Source organism: Xiphias gladius, chromosome 3 (genome assembly GCF_016859285.1).
Source record: "Xiphias gladius isolate SHS-SW01 ecotype Sanya breed wild chromosome 3, ASM1685928v1, whole genome shotgun sequence".
In the NCBI taxonomy this organism is placed as follows: Eukaryota; Metazoa; Chordata; class Actinopteri; order Istiophoriformes; family Xiphiidae; genus Xiphias; species Xiphias gladius.
In genome coordinates, this window is record NC_053402.1 from 11,017,200 (window position 1) to 11,024,765 (window position 7,566).

Here is a 7,566-nt window from a genome sequence, read left to right on the forward strand (position 1 = left end):
CAACAACATTATCCTTTGGTGTTGATTTTTATTCAGCTCTGTGAAAATAAATATTCTCCAGTGTAGTCGAGCTGTTTGCAGGTGTGCAAGAGAAACTTAACGTAGTATTACAAATGTGTGTGTGTGTTTGTGTAACAAACCTCTAAAAAGCTGCTGCTGTAAAGAAAGAACACCTTTCATTTGGTCATTCAGAGAGTTCTGAGATGAGTCACCTAAAATCCTTTTTTTCTTAAACTCACTTCAAATATGAAATGAAGATAACAAAATATAGTAATAATCTCTGTTTACTTAATGTGGCAATGACATTCTACACAGTTCATCTGACAGTGATGCATCGCTACATAACTTACATCATGACATAACTTGCTTTTATCAGTCACTAATCATCAAAAACACGCAGCATTAAATATATGTATTATTTTGGTCGTACTGTAATTCAATGATCCAAACGCTGAACTGATATGAACGTGCTTAATATGCAAAAAAGCCCAGTGCAACAAGTGGTGGCTTTACTGTGTGTACGTTTTTGCAGATAGTTTGCATCAAAGCAGCTATAATAAATATCTTTATATTACCAATGGATCACATTACTATTGGTACGGTCGCTTGCAGTGATGAAACGGAGAAAATTATCACCCGACTCTGCAGTTCCCCTCGGTTTTATGGAGCATAATGGCATTTTCTGGCTCACTGTTTTCATTTTCTCTCCTGCAACTGTTTTGGTTCACTCTCATAGTTATTTTAAGCCTCAGTAGGCAGCTGTTTTCAGGAAAAGGGGATTCAAAGAATGATGATGACGCCAAATGAATGATGATGTTGCAGTGTCTCTCCTGGATGTGTAAATAAGCAACTGTGTGCAGGTTAGTCACAACCGACTCACACAAAGGCACAAACCTGCCCCTGCGCTGCTCTCTGTGGGTCGAACCCATCAACTCATCTGTCACAGGCAAAAAAAAAACGTAGATCTGACTGTATTGATCTGTGATCCAGAAGGGCAACAAGTTTTCATCCCACAGAGAGCAGCAGTTTCATGCCCTCTCAAGGATGAAAAAAGTGAAGACCCAACAATCAAAACATTGCTTCCATTTTGACCCCCAACATACTTACAAATTCTGTTTTACTGTCATATTTTATCAGATCCCACTGTTTGTCATCAGACTGTGTTGATTTTTTTTTTTTTCCCGGCCCCGTGCTTGCAGGAGAGTTCTGTGTGTGCTCCTCTTCTGTCGCCCAACATGTCGCTCTGTCTCTTACTAATGGCCTCAGCCTTTCTGCTCCTTCACGCTCCCTCTAGCCCTGCCATCATTATCACAGCTCATTATCATACTCTGTACCGTTCACTCCCCCACCATCTCTGTGGGATAATCAACCTGATTGGACTTCATGACATTGATGGACCTCAGGGTTAAAAAGGTGATGTGGAAAAGAAAGAATAATAATGATGAAAAAGAGAGGTATTGAACTCCTTAATATTGTGACACTGTAATACACATCATCAACTCTCACTATACTTAAGTTATGTGGGCCAAAGAGTCACTGCATTTAAATCAATAATCTAATTAACAGTCCCCCAATTGTAATATCCAACTGATATATTGATAATACAGATTTTAAAACAGATATCCTGACTAAAAGCTACCAAGCTCCAAACACACTGGGTCTTAAATTTTCCATAATCCATACAATAGCAGTTTTTTCTTAGACCCTCTCGGCCAGGTAAACGATTATCTCTTTCAAACTTCACACCCCCAATCTGTAAAAGAGGTTGTCTAAATATGATCAGACTTGACAAAGCTCCTCCAGAGTCATGGGAGACACTGTACAAGTTTAAAGGGGAACTCAAAACCGGTTATACATGAGTACTGTATATGTGAAAAAAAGTTGTCTAACGCCTTTTGTGGCTCCAGAGGGAGCTGTGCAAAATGTGATAAGTTCCTTCAAGCATTGTAACTTGAGTCAGCCTTGGTTGGGTCTGAAGACTACAATTTTGAAAAAAAAAAAAAAAAACTGGGGGTGTGGAGATGGAAAGAAGGGAGCTTCCCTGACCTCTGTAGCCCGCTCCTCATCTCTGCTTGAGGCCAGCAGCTCGAGGCTCCTTTAGCTGCTACTAGCACGACACACTTGAATCTCTGACCATGAATGTAGGCGGTTGAATTGCACTGTGGGTAATGCGGGCGCCAGATTTTGACGAGGAAGAAGAATGTGTGGAAGAAAAAGGACAATATCTCTGGTTCTGCTGCATCGATTGTGATCCTTTTTTTAAATGAACTGCCTGTCATAAGTCCACAATGTTATAGGAGTGCAATATTAAATCGGTGGCGTAATCTTTTAAGTGTAAAGGGGAGCAGGGGCATGTGTGAGGCAGGAGTTGCTCAGTGACCGCAAAGCACCTATGCTAGCGGGATCTTTGGAAGTGGAGGTCTTTCCCCCTCAAGAATCCGATGAAGTGGACATTGCGTGTGGAGGACCATGGCAGTCCCAATTTCGAGCCATTAGCTTCAGCCACAGTTGATCCTGAAACTGGAGCTCTTGGAGACAAGCATGTAGTTAGAATAGCACTCTTTTGAAAAATGCCAATTAAAATGTACAAAGCAGTGTGCTGCTATCGAGGGACCTGCTGCCATCTACGACCGTATGCCGAGCCATATGGGGGTCTGAAGGGAAAGAATGCAGTCTGCTGGAGTTTCTACAGCCGTCAAAAGCACAAGTCCAAACTACTGTGCCAACACTGAAAAATACTAAGTAGAGGCTTGGCAAAAAATTGCGTAAACTACTGTGAATTATTATAGTCTCAATCAGTATATATTTTAAAATGGGTGCTGTTTCACAGACTCCTACTCTCAGTTGCAGGGGGAGGTGGGCCGTCCGCCTCTGATTAGAGGGGGTTAACATTCTTTTTTTATATAAATTTCATGACGTAAGAAGCTCCAAACAGTTGACTCTATGTCAGCATTGGTCTTGCAAGGTTCAGGACAATTTAAAACAGTAGATGGCGTGTTGAGCCATTTTCAACCAATGAAATGGCGATTTTTTTTAACCTGGGAAAGAAATGTCAATATCAACACCAGCACTGATGTGTTTCGTCACAGTACAGTCATATCATTTAGTTTACTGCTCAAAAAACATGTTTAAGTATGTAGTACCTCTTTAATTTAATAGGGAAATAGGAAATAATCTAATTTCCCAAATAGCATTTGTTCACTGAGTGTCGGCAAGTCACTTCAAAATTTAAGAGTGTGTCTGTGAGAACTGATCACTCATCTGTAAGCGTTTTCTACAGGCATGTGAGGCCGCCAAGGGTGAAATGTGTTAGATAAATTTGGAAACTCGGTATTCAAATTGTATAAGCAATATAACCCTATTTACAGTTCAGTGCGTATGCCCACATATAACCCACAACTGAGCAACTGAAGAAACAGTGAGCACAACTTTACATCTCTCCTCTTTTCTACATAAGCGCACTGAACCAGGATAAAGATGATGATATGAAGGAGGATGGGGGATGGTGACGTTGATAATTAAGATGATGAAGGGCAGGTGCAGGTCGTGCGCTGGACCTCACAGCTTAGGTGCAAACATGGCTGGTTACTGGGCAACCTTGTCCATCGGGGGTCCTTGTAAGGCCTGGAGCTGGGGTGAGACAAGGGGTCGACACAGCTCTACCTTCAAACCCCACAGCACGCTAAAAATAGATCAGCGGGGAGTGTGTGTGCGTGTGTTTGTGCGTGTGTGTGTGTGTGTGTGTGTGTGTGCGTGTGTGTGTGTGTGTGTGTGTGTGTGTGTGTGTGTGTATGTGTGTGTACTTGTACTGCTATCCTTGTGAGAACCAGTTTGAGTTTCAGAGCTTGTGAGTGAGGACATTTTGGGAAAGTGAGGACATTTTGGCTGGTCTTCACAACTTTAAAGGGCTGTTTAAGGATTAAGACTTAGTTTTGGGGTTCAGGTTAGAATTAGGTTTAGGTTAGGGTTAGAGTATGGATCAATGAGTGTCTTCACAATGATAGAAGTACAAGTGTGTCTGTGTGCGTGCGTGTGTGGTGTGTGTGTGTGTGTGTGTGTGTGTTTGTGAAAGCACAGTAGAGATAATGACCGACAAAATCAGAGATACATGGAATAAGTGACATCACTTGTAAGAAGAAGGACGGAGGAGAAGATTTGGGGAAAGCGATACCAGCCAATGAGTGAAGACAGTCTGAGGTATTTGCCCAGTGGTGCATAAGGCTGCTGTAACACGAGCTTTTTTTCTATCCATCTTCTCTGAGAAAGCTTCATCCCTTTCTGCCTTACTTTACTCGTGCACACACTCACACTCAAACACACGCACCCCATCTCCTTTTATAAAAATACCCAAGGACAATCCTCACTATTAATAGGAAGTGTTGTCAACTGGCTCTGGAGAAATGGGACCTTCTGTTCACCTAACTATTTTTGCAGTCCTTTGTAGGCATGATCCCTTACACTGTTAATTTCATCCATTTTCCAGACTAGTAATGATAATATAAACATGTTTCATACTACATAGACAACAACTCCTTTTCAATAAAATTAAAATATGATGATGCCTCAAAATGTGCCGTGTTTTACTTCCTCCAAGACCATGGTCTCGGTGCCCACCATAAGCTCCCAGAGCGAACTGTTCCAGAGTAGCAGTGATGGACTCAGTGTGATATTATTTACTTGGCTCCTCTTTCAGCACTAGGCTCTTTTGGATCCAGCCCTGGAGCGGTAATCGAACTCCACACATACTGCAGGTGATTTATAGGCCCTGGGGTTGACATCCAGTAGCCCTGCCCCTCAGCTATCCCCCGACTGCTACAATGTGCCTGCATGTACGATAAATTAACTGCAATTCAGCTTGGATAGGAATTAAGGAGAAGACACCTGTTTTTGAGTCAATGCATGCACACTGCCATATTGAGTTACTTTTAATTAGATGTTGGTTGATAGCTATTTAGGCACGTCCATTCATCACTGATTTATGAGATCTGTGGAAAGTGACTGAATTTTAATATTAGCCTGTAAACAATCAGATTTACAGGCATTGTCATGATTAGGATTTTAATATGCAGACAGAGTACATACTTTTTGGCTGGACTGCAACAGCGGGGGAAGCCCTATAAACGCAAATGTCCATGACTGACTGACTGACTAGGTGCTGAAGTTACACCACTGGCTCGTTGCTCTATCAAAATGAATTGGTGCAAACACTTCCTACTGCATCATCAGGGGGGTGTTTACAGGCACTGTTTCCAATTTAGAGCCTTTGTTGTTAGATTACCAATTTTTCACACTCCTTTAGCATGATTTCTTCACAAAAGCACATAGTGACAAATCTAGCACCTTTTTGGACAAACCTTAGCCACTTTCCGTAGAAGAGAGTCGTCAGTATTTCCCCGTGAGTGTGTGGTCAGGCTTTCCCTCCACAACATCTAACTTTTTCTCTCAGTGATCATTTTATGGGTCTGAATGGGTCTGGCAGTGTTAACTTGTGTTGCACACTGTTGGTCGCTGTAGGGGACAGAAGAGAGGCATTGAGGCAAGGCACTCAGGAGCGAGCATAAAATTCGTCCCTAGTCCTTTACATAGAAATCAGTCCACAGGTTGTTATAAGCAACTGAGAAAGTCGGGGAAGGTCTCATTTTTTACGTTACGTTACAATCCGTTCACACATTGCCAATAAAAAAGCAATTAATACATGTAAATTGCTTCACATTCTTACTAATAGTACCTTTAATTTATTCCTTATATTTTTGGACTTAATATTTTTTTGTTTTGGAGAGGGTAAGAAAAAGACACCCCCCCCCACAGTCTTTCTTACAAGGGCTGCATGCACACCACTTCAACATCTGGAGAAAGCTTGACAGGTTTGGCGTGCCTAGTTACAGCTGCTAAGCTATGTTTGGACGATTGCTATTCGAGGGAGGGATTTGGCGAACGGGCAGTTTGTTCTTAATCATATGAAATAACCTCACCTACAGGAAACAAAAATCTAACTGTGGTTACACCTGTGTGTGTGTGTGTGTGTGTGTGTGTGTGTGTGTGTGTGTGTGTGTGTGTGTGTGTGTGTGTGTGTGTGTGTGTGTGTGTGTGTTCTTTTGTGTAACTGTTATGCAAAAAAAAGCATAGTTTTGCTTTATTTATAATTATTCAGTTATAATTTAAGTTTTCTCCTAGTAATGATCATAATTATGGTGTCCGTGTGTGTGTGTGTATGTGTGTGTATGTGTGTGTAACCCAGGAATAGGGCTTGGGTTGGGACAGCACTTAAAGCTTAGCACCATTCCAGCTAAACACCTGTCACACAAACACACACACACACACACACACACACACACACACACACCCTCGCATGTACACTTACTCTTGCATGCCTGCACCCGCACACCTGTCTGATGCATACCTTACACTGTATCTGTCTGTCTGTCTGCCTGTCTGTCTATCTGTTTGTCTCACACTCACACTTGAACATACTGTGACATGCTCAGAAATGTTGACGCTTGTGTCTGCAAGGTCACATTTCTATATTCTCTCACATGACTGCTGTTACACTTGTTTTTCTGAATGCAGTCTACAGGACTTGTACATGTGTCTCAGAGCCTGCGTCCATATTGCTAGCAGCCTCTGACAGACATTGACGGCCTTTGGGGATGTGTTTGCCGCTTTATAACAAAAAACACCAATCAACTGCAAGTCAATTGTACCTGTAGCTGGGGCATCTTTCAGGATTCCTTTTCAGTTTGTCAAGAAGATGACATGTTTTCAGTATGTTTTCATCATACAAACCTCTTAAAGAAATGACGAGGCCATACAAAGACTCTGTCACAGCTGGTGAATAAAAAACAAGCGAGCGGGTGATAAACACTTATTGTGACTGAGCTCCTGTGTCCTCCGCACCTTCCACATCTCTCTCTGAACTTCTTCGTAGTAAAGCCCTGCCATCTTGGTCAACACTCATCCATCATCCTGCCATCACTGCTGTTTCTCCAACCCTGTGCACCCAATCACTCCCACCCTGCCCGCGCTCAGGCCCGTATATGGCGGGGCCATCCGGCAGGGGAGCCACAGGGTTAAATATACTCTGAAGCTCCAAGAATTCGAAACTCCTCCATCTAACCTGCCAGAGAGAGCTGCACCACGGAGCAGAGAGGCACAGATTGGGCACATGTGCTCAATGTCTCATTAGCATAAGCATTTTCTGATTGTTATGAACTGAAGTCAAATCTCTAAGGTACATTCAGGAATGCTAAAGCTCCTATTCATTCATTCACTGAGGAAATGCTCAGACACCTGAGCACACTGTATGAAATATTAGAGAGAATTATATATTTCTTATAGTGCATTGAACCGGTAAATGCAAGTAAAAGCCAACATGACTGTTGGATTTTCCATGTTAAATATAAACCAGTCAAAGCGGAAGGTACACGTAGAAGCTAATGGAGTAAAGTGGACAAGTTTGAAATAAACTTTGATACAAATTAATTTTTTTTTTCTTTCGCATGTCTATAGACTCATCTAGGGAAAAATAACAACTTAAAACACAATGTTACTGATATTTCCCTAAGTTCC